The following is a 17,534-nucleotide window of genomic DNA, read 5'->3' on the forward strand; positions in this document are numbered from 1 at the left end:
CATTTATTTATGGGCTGTATACCCTGGCAACATACATAGATTTAGGGCACTAAGAAAATAGTTAACTGCTAAGTAATGCAGCAGCTTGTCTGGTAGCCACTTTTTTGAAAATAGAATCATCAAATTTCAAAAATACAAACTTTCAAAAGACTGCAAATTCCAAGTAGTGACTGAGTCACATTCTTAATTTTCTACAACTTTTTTAAAAACATCTATTGAATTAATTTTTGAAATTGACTGCAACTTCCTTTTAACTTCAGTGTAATTCTACTTCATGTATAAGAGGTGTTTCTTCACAGTCCTTCTTTTGGAATGTTCAGTAACATCAAAGATATTAGAAACTTTAAATATTGTAAAATTTTGAAACCTATTTTGTACTCCAGAGTGTTGTTTGAAAAAGAAATGAAAACCTAAAGGGCTTGCTTTTCACACCTGAAATGCCATAAGTTTTAAAGAAATCTCAATGCTTTCCTTTGAAACTTACAAAAAAATCTGATATTTTTAAACCTCAAGGATCTAACCCGAATCTCACCCAGTAATTTCTGGTTTCTCTGTGCATACTTATAAGCAAAGATCAGGAGACTAAGATAATAAGAATTTCTGCCATCTTTCTTTTTAAGCTAAAACATCTTGATTTGTTTCCTTATTTTGTGCTTGGTGTCATGCCCTCAACTGCCTGCTAAAAATTAACCAGAAAGATGGGAAGGCATGTTTGCAAGCTAATGAACTTAGCCATTTTAGTTTCTGATGTTCAAATGCAGCACATTATGTGCATGATATGTGTACAAAACTAATGTGATACAATACAGAAAATGGAGCCAGGCTCTTCTCAGTGGTATTCAGTGAAAAATTGATAAGCAATTCTATTTCAAGGCAATTTGAAAAAATGGCAGCTTTTTACCTAGGGATGCTTAGAGAAACTGTGGAGTGTCCATCCTTGGAGATATTTAAAATTTGATGGACACAGCCCTGAGCAACCTGATTGACCCTGCTCTGAGTGAGCTGGCCCAGGAAATCTCCAGAGGTGCCTTCCTACCTCAGTTCTCTGTCTGAATCTGTAATATGGCCTTGGTTAATGTAATAACTTGGAAAAATGTAGGAGACTGTCATCTAATACTCTTACAGAAATGCAAATCAACCAGATTCTGAAATTGTATTATTTGTACTTACATGATATAAAATATATAGATAATATGTATTTTGGGTAGTATTCACAGCCAACCTTAAAACAGAACTTGGTGGCTCTGTTCCTAAATGAAAAAATCAAAGTACTTTTACTGTCATCATAAACAAGTGGATTCTGAAGAGCAAAACCACAGAAGTTGAAAAAGCAGAAAAGTCACAATGTTAATACTGTGTTTAAAACCATGGCCTAGAGGCAGACATTAACCAGCTGAAAAGCACGTAAATTAGGATCTTTTAAAAATGCTGAGTTGCACAAATCATTCATAAAATTGATGTATGTTGACTTTCCACTTTCTGTTTTTTTTTTTCTTCTTCCATTAAAAGTGTGTTTTCCCCTTGAAGCTGCCCCCGTCTTTTAGGAGTTGTGCTCCATCCCTGATTCTGGAAACTTTGGTGCGCATTTGTGCGGAGAGCTAAATATTTCAGTGGGGTCCAAGTGCAATATGATGATGTTGTTAACAGATTTATTTTCATACTGGGATGGCACTCAGAGCCTGAGCCCCTCACTCTGTTAGGTAAACTCAGCACAGAGCAGGAAGGAGAATTTCCTGCCCAAGGAGCTTCTCCTCAAGCACACAGCCAGGGTGTGTCCCCAACAGCTTCCATGTAATGACATTGGTATGCTCCACCTTCCCCCAGATTTCTAAGGGGCACTTTGGGGTATATCTTTCCTTGGATTAATTATAGATTTTTTTTAGGGAAATTGTTCTTGAAGGTAAAAGGTACGCAGAAGAGAGGAAAATAAATTAAGGAGTTTCGACACATTTGAAACGTTGGAATGAGCAGGTGGAGGAGTGTGTCTGATATCTAACACTTGTGTGGTGTATTTGCATGCCAAAAATTGTTTTAAGAATTATTAATTGTTATGTACTTTCGGTAGTTGATAATGAAAAAAATCATCACTTCTTTTTTCTTTCTTTCTTTTGTTTTCTTTATTTCTTCATAGGCACTATATGCACATAGCTATGAGAGACACAGCTTCTAAAATGGTGCCCTTTCACTGCATCATTAGCTAATGTCCTCATCAGTAAACAAAGAAAAAAATCCCAAATTTATAAACAGCTCTTTTGCCTTTAAATTAGCATTGCATATTTAGTATGTGTTTGTTTACTTTTTTTATTTTTAACTATAGTTTAAAGCAATAAGCCAAAGCTTTGAAAAGCATACATGGACATGTTTTAATATATTCATGAGTGATCAAAATACAGAACAGAAATCACATATGCTGCTCTGCTGCAACTTTCAAGGTTCAATCCATCATTCTGGAACCCAGGGGGCTGAGATTTGACATCCTGCCTAGAAACCATACTTCAGATTGGCTGGAACCATGCCATCTCATGTTCAGGTTAAAAGAGCAGCTGTAATTTGTCTGGGTAGCACTTTAACTATGCACAGCAAATTGTAAAACCCATTTTCAGTAATAAACTGGAAGATAAAATAGGTCCATTTGCTTCATTTCCTGATCCATACAAGATTTTAATCATTTTGGTACAACACTACTTGGAGTTTGATCTTACAATGATGTAGATTTCTGTAACAACCTTTCTCAGATTAGCAGTTTTATTTAGCCTGTATACACTATGTAGAAGATTTCTCTTTTGGCATTTAGTGGAAGCCTTTTTCTATTGTTCTTTGGAACTGAAAATATGAGAATAATGTCATAGTAGGACTTAAGTTTATATGTGATTGCCACAATAAATAAACCCCAATTGTACTCTTTTTCAGCTGTAAATACCAGATGTGAAAATACTCCCTCCTGTTCTCTTTTTTCCCCTTTTATGTCTTAATGTGGCTTGCTTGCAAGGGAGTAGCAAATGTAAGCATTCACAGCAACACAGTGAGACGTTTTGGTTTGTCATTATTTTATATTTCAACATTTAGTGTTTGCAAGTGACTTTTTTCTTTTTGTCTGAGAAGCAAGGGAAGGGAGTTTTCTGTGTCATTTAGTACCCCAAGAAAGTTATCCCATGATAGACTTTCCTCAAGGGATTTTCCAATGAGCCCAGTTGTGGGCAGCTTGACCAGAGTCAGCCCCTCTCACCTGTACATGAAATTTTGTTTCAAGTCTTTTTGGATGTTGCACAATTTGAGTTCCAGCTCTTGATTTTGATAGAAGCCTGCAGAACCTTTGTGTGCCCATAGACTGTAAGAAACAGCTTTAAGTACCATTCTACTTCAGTAAACAAGTAATGGCTTGACCATTAAATAATTAGCCAATCCCCTCTGAATCCTTGGTACATTTACTTCACCAGCCTTCCTAAAAGTGTCAGATTGTTGGGTTTTTGTTGGGTTTTCCTTTTCACAGAGCCATTTCTCTACCTGCATCTCTACTTGGACTTCTCTCTTTCAGTTCCACAGACCCCTCTCTTTTGGGGTATGTTTTCAAGTCTTAGAGTTTGCTAAAGCAAAAGGAAAACCCCCCGTCACTCTCCCTAAGCCCTGTGCCCCACCTCTGAGCTGAAGAGTCCCATTCACAGACACATCTCTGGTGCTGCCCATGCTCTTTCCTTTACCCTCCCCTCTTGACATTGTTGGCAAGATGCTTGTCTCTGTTACCCCATTGTTTTAGCTCAACCCCACTGAAAACACATTCTTGCAAGACGTTTGTTTCCTTCAGCCCTTTGAAAATGCCTCTGGATTAAGAATTTTTATGCAGCTACAGTGCATTTGTATTAGGCATGTAATTTGCTGGGGTAGCCAAGCCAGGGAAAATGCAATATGTTCCTGTATATTGCATCTCCCCCTACCAGAGCGAAGCAGGAGCAGGCTGCAGGGTAGCATTGTGTGTCCTGGTGGCCACACAAGCTCTGGGTATTCACTGGAGACTCGGAGGTACGACAGCTGCATATAAATATGCATACTTGGAGAGATCCGTGCTTGTGCCTCCCTCCAGGGCTGATTGGCTGCCCCTGCAAATCAATGAGCATTTCCCTCGTCTATCAGCTGCTCCCTTCCTTGGAAGCAGACAAAATGGTTAAAACACCAGCAGCCCACAGAGGGCTCCTGAGTGAGGGAGACTTGTTTCCTTCAGCACTCAAAACATTTCCCTGAATCTACAGTAGCTCTCAGTAGATGAATTTAGCACTCAGCAGATTAATTTAGCTCACAGTGTGCTGGATTTAGAAAGAAAAACTAATATAGATGAATACATTCTGTTCAGCCAGCATATTTTGTTTTGCAACAATACACATGTCTTATTTGAACTGCAATCTGGTTGGAAAGCGTTTTGCGAGTGGTGCATTGGTCATAAAAATGAGTCATGCTTGCTCATTTTTTAAAAAGCTCTCATCTACTGCAGATTGAGGAAAAAGGTATTGAGCAATTCACTGGAGAAAGTATTGGAATTTCAGCCATCTCTGATGAGCTCTGGGCTGTTTTTAAGGTAGACTTTCATATTGTGTTGCAAAAAAAAATAGCAGCAGGTTTCCCTTTGTTACCTGCATATCTCAGTATGTGATGTGCACCACCCTGCTCTTTGTGGCTTGGCTCATCTGCCTTCTGGGCAGGGATTCTCTGCAAGGATCTACAGGCTGGAAGCTGAAGGTATATCCAATGGCTGTTGGGAAGAACTCGAGCAGGATAAAACCAAGATACAAAATCCATTGTTTCATGTCTTCATTTCAACCTTTACCTTTCTTCCTTAACCTGGAACATGTCACAAGTGGGATTAGATTGCTTATGGATGATAACAGGGTGGCTACTTGCTTATTATAATAGTCATATGTACTATTCAGGAGCTAGGAAATTTAATAAAAAAGAAAAATATATAAACTAAAAATATTTTTTTTAAATCCAGGAGCTGGTGAGAACACTTGAACAATTTTATTTGAACATAAAATGGTTAAGGAAATGAAAAGAAAAATGCTGTGATATGACAAGCTGGCTTTTGAAAATATTATCCTCAGTAAATGTGTATCTTATAAGAAAAACTCTCCCAACACAGCTTCCAGAGCTTTTCTTGACAAAGTATTTCCACTACCAGCAGCAGAATAATGAAACATTATTTCAGTCTCTCAAAAATTTTTAAAGGGAAAAAACCCCACATTAAAGAAAGGGTTGAAGAGCAAATAACTCCTCTCAACTGAGTTGGTGCTGCACAGTGCAGACCTAATTTACTTGGGAGGATCTCTGCTGTTATTGTCATGACTGCTTTATAGTAGTGATTCCAAATCCCATTTTATCAGAGGACCCCCGAGCCTTTTGGAGAACACAACCAAAGATCTTCCTCTCAGTGATAGTGGAGTGGTTTTCTTTTCCCAATAGATAAAAATAAAGCAAAACTTTTTTGAGGTTTGTTTTGCCCAATTGTTTGTGTACTGCCTTGCATGTGCAGAGATATGCATATGTTTTCTTCTCTGTTTTTAAATCCTGCAATACTTTTGGAGTTTATCTTGTGGTATCTTCCAGGCTCCCAGCAGCTTTTAGTCAGTATGTTGAGTGCTGCAAGGAAGACCACAGAAGGCTGGAGGCCTGGTTCCCGTGTTTGCCAGGAGCCTTGCCCACCAAACCACAAAGCATTCTGTGCTCAGATGCTCTTCCTGCTAGATGGTAAATTCTGCTTTCAGTAAGAGACAGCAAAGTGGAAATCTCTCAGGAATCATGTGGGATTTTGCCAGTTCCCCTGTGAGGAGGATGAGGCCGAGTGGTGCAGCCACAGGACGTGCAGGTAGGGAGTGGTGACTCACCATGCCTTCTGCTCCTCTCTTCCAGGAGATGTGGGAGGGTGTTAGGAGTAAATCCTCCTGCTGGAAGAGGAGTGAGCAACCACTGTTCCACATGGACCCCACTGGGAGCTGCAGGAAGGGGCTGGAGAGGGAGGGATTGGCACCACACTGCCCTGGCAACCCTTTGTCCCTGGCTCTGTCCATGCAGCCCCCAATCCCACATGCAAAAGACAGGAATTATTCTAAAGGGTGAGCAGCAATATTTGGGACACAGGAAGCAAGGAGAGGCTTCTGCTGACTGAGGTCCAGCTTTTTCTTGGTGCTAGTGTTAAGCCACGCAATCTTTCCTTTTCCTGAATCTGTTAAGGTGGTTTTGTAGATAAATAAGAATCATGCAAAGTTAACTGTAAGTCACAACGATGCAACTGTACTTCTACAAGGACTTAGTGCTGCAAAGCTGAGTACCCCAGACCCCTAGCCTGTGCATATTAATTGAGGGGGGATTAGTAGTTAGCTTTACTTGCAGTAGTTTGAGATTTTTGCAAATAGACCCAACTTCAGTGTCTTCTCTGCCATGGGACAACACCAGAGCATCCTGCTGCTGCAAATCCCTACATTCCACAGCCCACTTCATTCATCTCCTCCTTTCAAGGTTTTTTGTGTTCTTGGCAACAGCTACAGAGGAAATTAAAAGCTTTACTTCCAGACTATCTTCAAACATGGAGGCCAGTTTCTGAAAATCCAGCTCTAAAAGCTTCAGTTTTTATTGTTTTCTGTGCTTCCCTGTCAAGATCTTCTTGCTGTGGCAAAATACTGCCATCTGTAAGATATATTAAACTAGATACATTTTAGTGTGTTGGTACTTGAGAATACCATGCTTATGGCCTTGTTATGGCTTAAGATTGTGCCAGACTTCACGGCACACAGGGCCTTATTTTAAATGTTTAGTTGGTTGGTTGAGTTTTTTTCTCTTTTGGTTCAGTGTGGTCCAGCTTAAAAGTTGCAGCTTGGGACTCATCCATAAAGTGAGCTAATTTAATCTAGATCTGTTATATATAAATGGATACTGTGGCTCTGATGTGTACATGGAAACAAGGGATAACATATATTGGTAGAACTGACTTGTTTGTGCATTATAAAAGTATGAAGTGTTCCAAGCAGTCCAGCAGTGGTTCTCCTATAGATTCTCATAAAGAATATTTGCTGCTGTAGTATTTATAGAAGCTAAAGGATCTCAAAACTTCCTCTTGATCACTACACTAGTATTTATACTTTTATACAAAAAAAAATTTCATGGTCATATTAAATGAGTTAGGAACACAGTTATTTCATCCCTGGAGCACAACTGGCCATTTCTTCCTATTCCTGTGATATAATTTTAAGCTGCTATTTTCAACGTTCTTGATATTGCTTTGTAGGTTATAAATGATAAAGTGAGCTAGATAAGAGATGATTCAGCTGTGCACAAACCATGCTTTGTTATGGGAACAGGACCAAACAACCAATATAGATGCAGTCTAAGTTGTTTAATAGGATTTCTCATTGTCAGGTATTATTTTCATCTTACCTTGAGAAACTTGGAGAATAAACAATAGACTAAAGCCGACTAGCTCAATACATGGGAAGTAATTCATATCACTGAAGCAGTTGTCCTGTTTAATAAAGTTGCTGCTATTCTGAATGAATATTTGGTTTGTTTTGAAGTTCAAATAAGCTTGGATATAGAGGTTTTACAGTTTTAGATCTAGGAAAAAAGAAATTTTGTTTAATGAGGTATAAAAACATTTTGTCTCCTCAAGTGTTACTGGTTCACTGGAAATCATTTTTATTTATGATTTTGTCTGTATTAGGCACATGATTTACAAGCACTGTTTGCTTTCATCACCTTTTCCTCTTCATTCTCCTGTCTCTTCCCCTCACTTCAGCAGACTTACCTGTCTGATAGAGATAATAATTTGTAATAGCTCTGTATCTGAGGAGTTGTACTGGCAAAGTCATAGAGGCTACCTCTGGCTGCTATCTCTATGTAGGCAGTATTTCTTCATGATATAGTGGAGCTATCTCATTTAAACAGACTCAGGTGCAGGGAGAAAATCCCAGTCTTCAGTAAATAAAGTGGATATCACTGTCCTGAAGACAGCAATGTTTGGAATTTTTATTTTTTGCTCCATATTTGATGAAAGCTTTGACAAAGAGTGTTGAACAGTATGGTGTAATGAGACATATTTTCCTGAGGAATTATGAAGAAATAAGATGGTACAGAAAACAGCATGGATTTTACAATTGCTTTGGAATTCTGTACACAAACCACACATAGAATGTTTCTTTCTTCTGCCCTCTCTTCTGCTTTTTTTTTTTAGTTTTGCTCTTCTTTAACTGCATATGTTTATAGCTATAGGAACATCAATTTTTGTATCAAAGACTAAAAAATGCTGCACACAGCAAAATATTACTGCCTAAACAGTTTCTGTCTAAAGGTGTATAGGAAAAGACACTCCATATTTTGCTTTCAAGCCAGCCAAGATAGCTCATCTATGCACAGAACATTCCAGGGGCAGCAGGAGAAAATCTACATACACCATATTTGCTGAACCCTTATCAGTCAGGAAGTGGGAGGAATGGTCTTTAGATTGGCATTCTAGTCTGGGTTATCAGAGACTCAGTCATGGTTCCTGAGTTATCGCAGATCTCCTGATGCTAAGTAGCATAAGTAGTTTTCCTATGCCTCAGTTCCCCATCAGGTAAAAATAGGGATCTCTTACAGGGCTGTTGTGGGCATAAATACCTAAAGCTTGTTAAGTGCTTGGCTTATTCAGTAAGGGAGCTTGTCTAAGTACCTCTAAGCACAGTTTAGGCTGGAATGTGTATGTGCAGTATCCATGCACCAGGGATTCATTAATATCTTGGGAGGCCCAGTGAACCTTAGAGGATGGAAATGTCGGCAATGCACTGAACTGCTCTTGTGTAAGAACCAAGAGACACTTCTTGGTGCAAGGCAGTTCTTTGAGCTGTGGCTGGACATGACTAAAGTAGAAAAATATTGAATTGCTTGGTCCGAAGGGATGCCAGGGAATGAGAGAAGGCTCTTCTGAAATTCCGCATTGAGAGAGGAGGAAGCTGAGGAGCAACACAAGGAAGTACTTTATAAGAGGGAGTATTTCTAGAAAGGATGCTTCTTTTTGGAAGTCAGGCATACAGGAACAAAAATATGGAAGAGAATCAGGAAACAGGATAGAAGAAGGATTCTTGAAGGAGGATTTTTCTTCTGGTAGACTATATAGCTCCAGACACAACTGGGGAGTTGGAAAAGGAGAGAGAATATGTTGAAGAGGGAGAGAGGAACAGTAGCAGCTACTGAAATACTAATGTCAATTTATTTTATTTAACTGGTGAAACACTAGTGTTGGGGATGAAGTTGTGCATAGGAGAACATCACAGAAGGATCAGAAATCAGAAAATTTATAGTTTGCAGCAAAAAACCCCATTTTGTGTGAGAAGATTTCTGTAACAGTCAGAAGAAGAACAATTATTGAAATACTCTCCAGCTGAAAAACCTCTGCAGGGAATCCTGTCTGTTTTAGCAGAGGGAAGAAGGGTGCTCTAGAGATAACAGAGCTCTTTCAAGGTTAAAGGCAGAGGTCACGGTGGTGCTGTAAATTCCCCCAGCTCCAGTTGTCTGCGCCGGGCTGTGAGAGGGAGCCGGGCTGTCCATGGGCACCGGAGCCGCGGCTCGTCCCTCGTCAGGACAGGGCAAGGAGCATCGTGAGTAAGGGCTTGGCCAGGGAGGCAACAGGTTCCTCCTGAGGCAAAAATAGTTATGGGTGGGGGATGTGACTCGTGTGGAAAAATACTGAGAGATGAGGCGGTCAACAAAAGGGAAAGCAGAGGGAATATTGAAGCTGTACCGGGAAAGACGAGCTGGAATTTTGCTAAGAACAGATATCAAAATTTTAAGGTAGAGAATAATCATTAAGATGAAGTGTAAGTACAGAGAGTATTTGACTAGATTTAGAAGATGCAATTTTTGAGAATTACATTTGAGAATCTCAGGGATTAGAGGTCTTTTGCCTTGTTTTCTGTTTTTCTTTGCTTTGCTAAGACCATTCAATTTCATAGGAAAAAACAAAAGTACAGAGTGACATGTCATCCCATCTCACCTCCTGTATAACACTATATTCTGATAGATTTGCTAGATGAGGTTTTTGTTTGGCTTGTTTGAGGGGGTGAGCAGCAAACAGAATATAAATTTCTCCTGTTTAGTCACACTGGTGAAAAAATGAGCAATTTGGCATTTAGCTGTCAGGTCTATGTACTGTTCCTGTACAAACCTTGTTTAAGAAGGATTTAAGTAAATACAAATGAAGTACTGAAAGCATAAAACATCTGGAACATTTTAAAGATGCACTGAAACATAATGTGATTATTTTCTATTGAGCTAATTATACCTATTATGAGTTTTAAAAAATTCCACTTTCCAGCCATTGTTATGTAACTTGTGGCTTTTCTGTTCTTTGAAACTCAGCTTTCCATTCATGTGGTATATTGAAAAATGTTACAAGACAAATTACAAAGCTCAACTGAATCAATGCCAAAAATATTAACCAAGTTACTCTACTAGATAAATAACTAATATAGTTCTTACTCTTCTGTGTTTTTTTTTTTTTATTATTATTTTTTAATCAAAAAAGAAATGCTAATGTAATAAGCCAGGGCTGGGCAGGATGTGCTTTTTATTTTTTTTTTTTCCTTTTTTCCTGGTGTATGGTTTAATGGAGTTGCTCTGAACCTATAGTGAGGTATTTAAGATAGATCAGTTTGTAAGTTACTATTCCTGCGTAGTATTTTCTATTCACCAGTCTGGAACAGGATAGTTTTGTTCCTGCTAGCATTTGGATGAGGGATTTCTTCTCCTTGGGGAAACACTTTGGACCTGGAGAAGCTGCAGGGAAGAAGAGGACAGCAGAAATCTGCTGCTTGCCTACTGAAGGGAGATGAAGAGGGTGATTTCCAGGGGGGTTGCCTGGCTGTGGATTTGCTCTGGGTGCCCCACAAAGCTGCCATGGGGAGTGAGCTGCAGGGGATGCTGACTCAATGGGAGGTGTGGATGTGCCTTCCAATCTTCCTCCAAATACAGTGGAGGTTTTACTTCTCTCTTTTTCTGCTAAAATGGGTTCACAGAGCAATTCAACTCCTAGAAAATATATTAAAATCAATACTGGTTTAAATATTTTAGGAGTAAAAAGACTTAAAAGACTTTTTAGTTTCTTTTTTGCAGCAGTGACTGAAACTACTGCTAACAAAATGAAAAGAGATATATAAGCTTTGTGTTGATAAATTGGTCACTGTTTGGGTACTGCTGTAGGAATCTGACTGAAATTAGCAAAGCCAATGTTTGAGTCCAGTTTCATCCCTAATTTAAGAACTGAAGTGAGCTTGAAGTCTTACAAAGTAGAATAGCTTTCACTGCGGAAAGAAAAATTAAGTTTTTACCCTCAGATCAGTCATAATTTGCAAAAAACTTGAAGAACTCGAATTCATTTAATAAAATATTTGATTAGTTTTCTGTATTATGTTTTTGAGACAACCATTCACAAAATAATTTTTTTTTTAGAAATGTGAAAATCCATATGATGAAAATTCCTCTAAATAGTTTGTGGGTTTTATCGCACAAATACAAAAGATGGAAAGAAAGAAAGAGAGAGAGAGAGTTTGGTTCCTCTCATACCTTACTATTTGCTTGAAATATAAAAATACCATTTACACATTTTATTGCCTACAAAATTATCCAGTCCAGGTTTATTAGTAACTGAGGTACTGGTAGGTGACTTCTTTGTGTTTTCTTTTAATTAAATATGACTTCTCAGTCTTTTCAGATTGACCCTGTTCAGCTGGAAACATGCATTAAAAAAGGGGTATTTGTTAAATATTTAAATTCAATGGTTGTCAGCATTTTTGATGAAATTTAGAGGATTTTGTTAGCTATTTTTGCATGCACTTATTACCATCTCCAGTATTATTAGCCTTATCCTCCTGAAATGTGTAAGTTTGTTGAGTAGAGTTCCCAGTGTCCTAGGAGCACTGGGAAGTATCCTGGGAACATTTGCTAGGTTCCTCTGGTTGTATTCTAAGGAAGTGCTATGGATAAAAACTGGGAAAACAAACATCTTGACCCCAAGAGTGATGTATCATGATATATCTGAATCCACCTTGAGAACAGGAACCTGATTCCAAGCTGTGGGTAGCTGACACAGGGGTTAAAACAGAGCTGAAAGGCAGCAATTTGCAGCTCTCAAAGTTCACTGGACATATTTGTTATTGTGTTTGTAACCAGCCAAGTGTGTTGCTGGTGTAAGGTCTATGAAGCCCATTGCAGTATTACACCAAAAAAAAAAAAAGGCATAAAAACACTGTGCAATGAAATTTATGCTGTTCTGAAATGACTTGATGCTACCATCAACTGAGATGCTTCCTATTCCCACAACTTTTTTAGGCAGGCATCTAAACTGATAAATTTATTTTCTCCATGGTTAGGTGGAGGACGTACAAAGCCGTTTTTATAGGAAGACTTGAGTCCATAATAATAAAATAAGGTTGATGTTAATACTTCAAAAAGTCATTGCTTTCATTACTTAGTGTGCATTTCTGTGGGCTCTCTGTTCTTATTTCTTTTCCCTCTTTCTCATAAATGGTTGTGGAATGGGATGGAAGAAGTTCAGGTATTATAATGTGCATTCCAGGATTGTTTGTGCTGAGCTGATTTTAATGTCTAGGGTCAGAAAAGCCAGTTTAATTATGTACAAACATCCAAGAGCTATAGACAAGAACTCTAGCTACTGATAAAAGTAACCCAGCACTGATGAGTGTTGCAAAATAAAGATCCCCCAGAAACCCAGTTAATGGCATCTTTGTTCCTAACCCCTGACTTTGTAGAAGTCCTGATACTTCAGGTTTAAAAATTAACAACGTGGACCTGAAGTGAAAATAATACTTTGAAAGTGGGGATGAAACAAACTCTTCCCTTTTCATCTTCCCCAATGATTTACAGGCAAACACCACCCCAGGCAACTTCCGAACTTCCATAATTGCATTGAATTCCTTGTTAATTGGGCTTTTCTCTTGCTTTTGAGTTCTTTCTTGAGTAATGCCTGCTTTATAATGATTTGTGTGCAGACAATAAATGTAGAGATTTAATAGGATGAATGCTGTGACTCCATATAAAGGTCCTTAACTCTATTGAAATCAATACCTTTCCAATTATCGTTATGACTTAAAATTAATATGCATAAAATAGGATTATTATTAAATGTTTGAGGGATAGAAAGAGAATAAAAATACTGTTCTCCTCTAAAGGGATTGTGAAAATTGTATCTTTAGAATTTCATGGTAATTGTTCCTGTAACTTGATGCTTTTTACATCACATGCACTCAATTTGAAAATAAGAATTTGGTGACTCTGTCTGGAAACTAGAAGGGAAACTTGCTTCATTTCTTGTTTGGACATCATCACAAGTTAAAAACCCCTGTCTTTCATCAGACTCTTTATTAGGCCTGTTCTTCCAGAGCAAGTGGGGATAACAGCTTGTTTGTGAGTCACTAGAAGGTAAAAAATTGAAACTATTTTCTCTAAGCAAAGCAGAGATAAGTTGACTAAGGAGGAGTGAGCAGTATGTTTTGCTCTGAAAGAGGCTGTGAAAAAATTAATGAAGTGGAGCTGGTGTTTTTTTCCCAGAGCAGAGTCAGAGGTTCGGGGATTTTGGCTGGTTCAGGAGTGCTGGCAGCAATGTCAGCATCAGCAGGGATGGGTGGCCACCACAGTTCTGGGACCAGGCCAAATCTGCAAATTGCATCCCATCTCTCATGAGCGCATTTACTCTTGCTAGTTTTCATGCACGTCATGTTGTTACTGAAAGGAACAGCAAAAATACCCAGAAGTCTAAAGTCTAACAAGGAAAGGCAGTTTGCTCTCTAATGCTAAACAAATGTATAGATCAGGAGCATCCACGCTTGGTGCTGGAGTCTAACCAGGAGTGATTGAGGTTGATAGGACATAACTGGTGACCTAACAACACTGTCAGGAAAAAAGGGAGATGAGCAGTCATTGGCAAAGGCTTCTGTCTTTTAGTGCACATAGTGATAGTCCTTCTCATGCAAACATGGCTTTCTGAAACAGAACAGATTCTGGTTACATTTTCTGTTGGCTTTAGATTTTTGGGGGTTTTTAGGTTTTGTTTTTTTGGGGTTTTTTTCATAGTATATCTCATTCCCATGTAGGACTTCAGAATAAAGGATTATGTATAGCAAATCTTGCAAAAGCACACTGACCCATTTATTTTATCCTTTATCCCATCATCAGTCATCTTTTCCCTGTTTTTGCATTTGCTCAAACTCTCGCTGTCAAACTGTTTCCCTGCTATTAGATCTGAGCAGAGAAACTGTTTTATCTAGTTACATGCACAGCCCGGTGGTGCATACCCAGTAACAGGGCTGTAGTTAGGACTCACACAATGGGTCTTTCTACAATGAGATAGGTGTTCTCAAAAGGCACAAACAAGCAGATGGCTGAGGAAATGGTGAGGACATGATCCTTTCAGTTCAAAATTGTCTGACCTAAATCAGAGTTTCTGAATTTAGATTAACTAGCCTGACTGCATCAGAAAGATTCTAATGTAACAAGAGAAATCTTTATTTTAAGCGAGATGTACTCTAGGCTTTGCTGAATACTGGGCTGATTTGACAGGTTTTGTATGTTCTCTGTACCTTTTCTTGTTGCTGTTTGTTGGTCCATTCCAAAATTCCCAGCATTATGGTCAGTGGTTTCCCTTTTAGTGAAAGATGTAAGGAATGTTGGCCAACACAACTGCATAGAATGATGTTCCATGTGGCAGAAACTGCTGTCTCACAGGGCTGGTAGACAGGTGAAAGAACTGTCTTTCTGTGTCACCATAATCCTTTTCAAGAGTCTTCTGTTGACATTGTTTTTACACTTCATATCATAAGACTCAGCTTCCAGAGTCCAGGATTGAAGCTGTGTTTGTTTCTTTGGGGTCAATAGATGTCTGGTGAAACACTCCCAAAAAAGCCTTCTGTCACACCAGTATGAGGAAAACATGGAATGTGCTGTCAGTTCTTCCCTGACCTTGAGGAGGATCATCTGCTGGAGCTGGTGATAGAGGTTGGCAGATAAAGCTCTTCCTAACAGAATTTCTGAAAAGATTATATCCAATCTAAACACTTCTTAGATATTTACTTATCAAGAAAATTATTTGCAATGTGCTCAGTGTTTGTTTTCCACTGAAATCTTTGAGCAGGGCCATGAATATATAAATTCTGCAAAATTTATAATAAATAAATTATATTTATTTGCTGAACTTGAGTTGTGCAGAGTTTGCAACACAGTCAAAGCCTTCATGATTAGAATATATGGACCATAACAAAATTATCACTCTTTTTTCCTATGAGGATTTGAATACTTCTTATTTAATGTCTCTCCAGACCACAGGTCAATCAATGAAATTTCACATAATATCAGTGCTTGGACCTGTTGAATGTCTGTTTGTGCATAGGCTGAAGAGGAGTTCCCATGGAAATTCTGTGTCACTAAGTAATTAAGGACTGCAGCATTTCTGTACTCATTGAAAAAAATAAAAGTTGCTCAGGAAGGCTAAAAACTTGGCATTTTTTGATGTTAATATTCATCACATATGAGTCTTCATAATGCTCTTTTGACATTATATTTATTTAAAATATTACAGAAAGTAAAGTAACTCTGTATTTTTCATTTCCTTGAAGAACATTTAATGAGAAATACTTGCCTTTTCAGCATCTGAACATCTGAGTATCTTATAATGATATCATTATCATATAATGATAGTTATACATTTGGATTTGAATAAAAATATACAAAAATTGGTACTACCTATGTAACAGATAACCTCAAACATTTCTTTGAATAGCATGGTTTGGTATGTTTGTTTATAAATGTAATCCTGCAACACAGTCAGGAATCTTCTGAACAAACAGGGACCTGCTAGATTTTAAAAGGCTTTTCATTTAGAATGATGTTGCTGCTTGCAGTTTCTATATAAGAATAACCACTCATTACAAAATTTTTCATCAAAACTATGAGAGAGATAAATAAATTATAATGAAGCTTTTTTTCTGCTTTGCAGGTTTCTTTTACAATGTGTTCTGCTCCGGCCAGTGAGTTTTGTTTCACAGACCAGGTAAGCAAATATCCATAGTTATACTTTTTTTTTTCAGATAAAATGTTTTCCAGAACTTTGCCAACTAATTCGGAAAGATTGGTGTTCTGAATTGTTGGATAAAATTTGCAAAATCTGTTATAAATATATTCAAAAAGCTTTTGTTAATTTTTAATTTAAAAAATTCAAAAGCAAGACAGTTACAATTTTAAGAGTGCTATTATTTGCAATTAGGAAATTTACCACATTTTCCAGACTTTTGAACTTTCATTCTTTCTCTTCCTTATTTCCTTTTCTCCTTGTTTTCTCACATTTTACATTGATATTTATGGGGTTTTTTTTTTTGTTTTTATCAAAGTCTTACAAGTGGAACTTTTTTTCCTCTCAATTTCCCTCTACTTACCAGAATTTCAGCATTACAAATGAAACCATCTGCTGAGAACTCCAGGGATAGTATTTTAACACCGTGGGAATGGCAAAGCAATGCTCTAGTGACTGTTGGGAAGCAGAGATGGCTTTGGAAATTTATAAACACCAATTCTGAAATTAACAAAATACAATTCAGAAATTAATTAATTTAGAGGTAATTATCTGGTTTCATTGGCATCAAAAAAAATAAGGTAAAGCAACAAATTACACCCTTGCTGTGCCTAGGTTCATAGGATGAATTCAGTGTTTTACCTGTGGAATTTCAGTTTGGCTGGTTGTTTTTGTAGGTAATTTACAGAAAACAACTTTTTGTCCATCTCTTTTATCATTATGAGAGAGTTGGGCAATATTATTTACATGCAGTGCAGCTTTAATGTTGCCTACACACATTTGATAATTTTTAATCTTTTTTTATAAAATGATGTGGACAAAATGAATTAAAGTTGCTATTTTGAATGGAATATTATGTTCACAGTATATTGATGTGGTTTGCCTTAGATTCAAAGTTTTTGTTCTTTTTTTGTAGGCTTATCTTAGCCCTAGCTAGAATAACCAAAACCAGCCAAAATAATAAATAAGATCAAGGTATACCTTTGCAAGTATTTTTCTTATTTTATGTTAAAATAGTCCATTGCTCTACCTTTTTATCAGTAATGTTAATCTCACCTTTTATTTAGATAAACTGTTCTTTGATCATCCTCTCATTATTCTAACTTCTTGACACTGGATTTTTCTGTGGTGCTGCCAACACTTAAAAAGCTTTCTCAGTCTCAGTTCACCAAGGAGAAATTTCATCCCTTTGGATCTTCTCCTGAAATTTTTTTACACAAACTGCTCCCAGTACCTTTAAAGTCCTTTAAAAAATTGATATCTGCTTCAGCCTATGCTGCCTTTTGGGTGCTTAGTGTGATATTCCTGGATTTTTTTTGCAAATTAGACTGCAATCACACTTCCAAAGAAAGATAAAATCTTGGTGGAAAAATACCTAGTAATTTCAAATGCTTAGTCTTAAGAATTTTTCAAAAGAATGTATTATTAATAGTTTGGACTACTG

The 17,534-nt window shown here is 37.6% G+C and overlaps 1 long non-coding RNA gene across 3 annotated transcripts in view; it reads left to right on the forward strand.

Annotated features, from left to right (window-relative positions):
- The window catches only part of LOC131080484 (uncharacterized), a 275,439-nt gene that overhangs the window by 195,592 nt on the left and 62,313 nt on the right, over positions 1-17,534 (forward strand). For all 3 annotated transcript variants that reach the window (XR_009114165.1, XR_009114166.1, XR_009114167.1), the window contains one exon: positions 16,019-16,072. This is a non-coding gene — a long non-coding RNA (uncharacterized LOC131080484). The remainder of the gene's footprint in view (positions 1-16,018; positions 16,073-17,534) is intronic.

Source organism: Melospiza georgiana, chromosome 2 (assembly GCF_028018845.1).
Source record: "Melospiza georgiana isolate bMelGeo1 chromosome 2, bMelGeo1.pri, whole genome shotgun sequence".
In the NCBI taxonomy this organism is placed as follows: domain Eukaryota; kingdom Metazoa; phylum Chordata; class Aves; order Passeriformes; family Passerellidae; genus Melospiza; species Melospiza georgiana.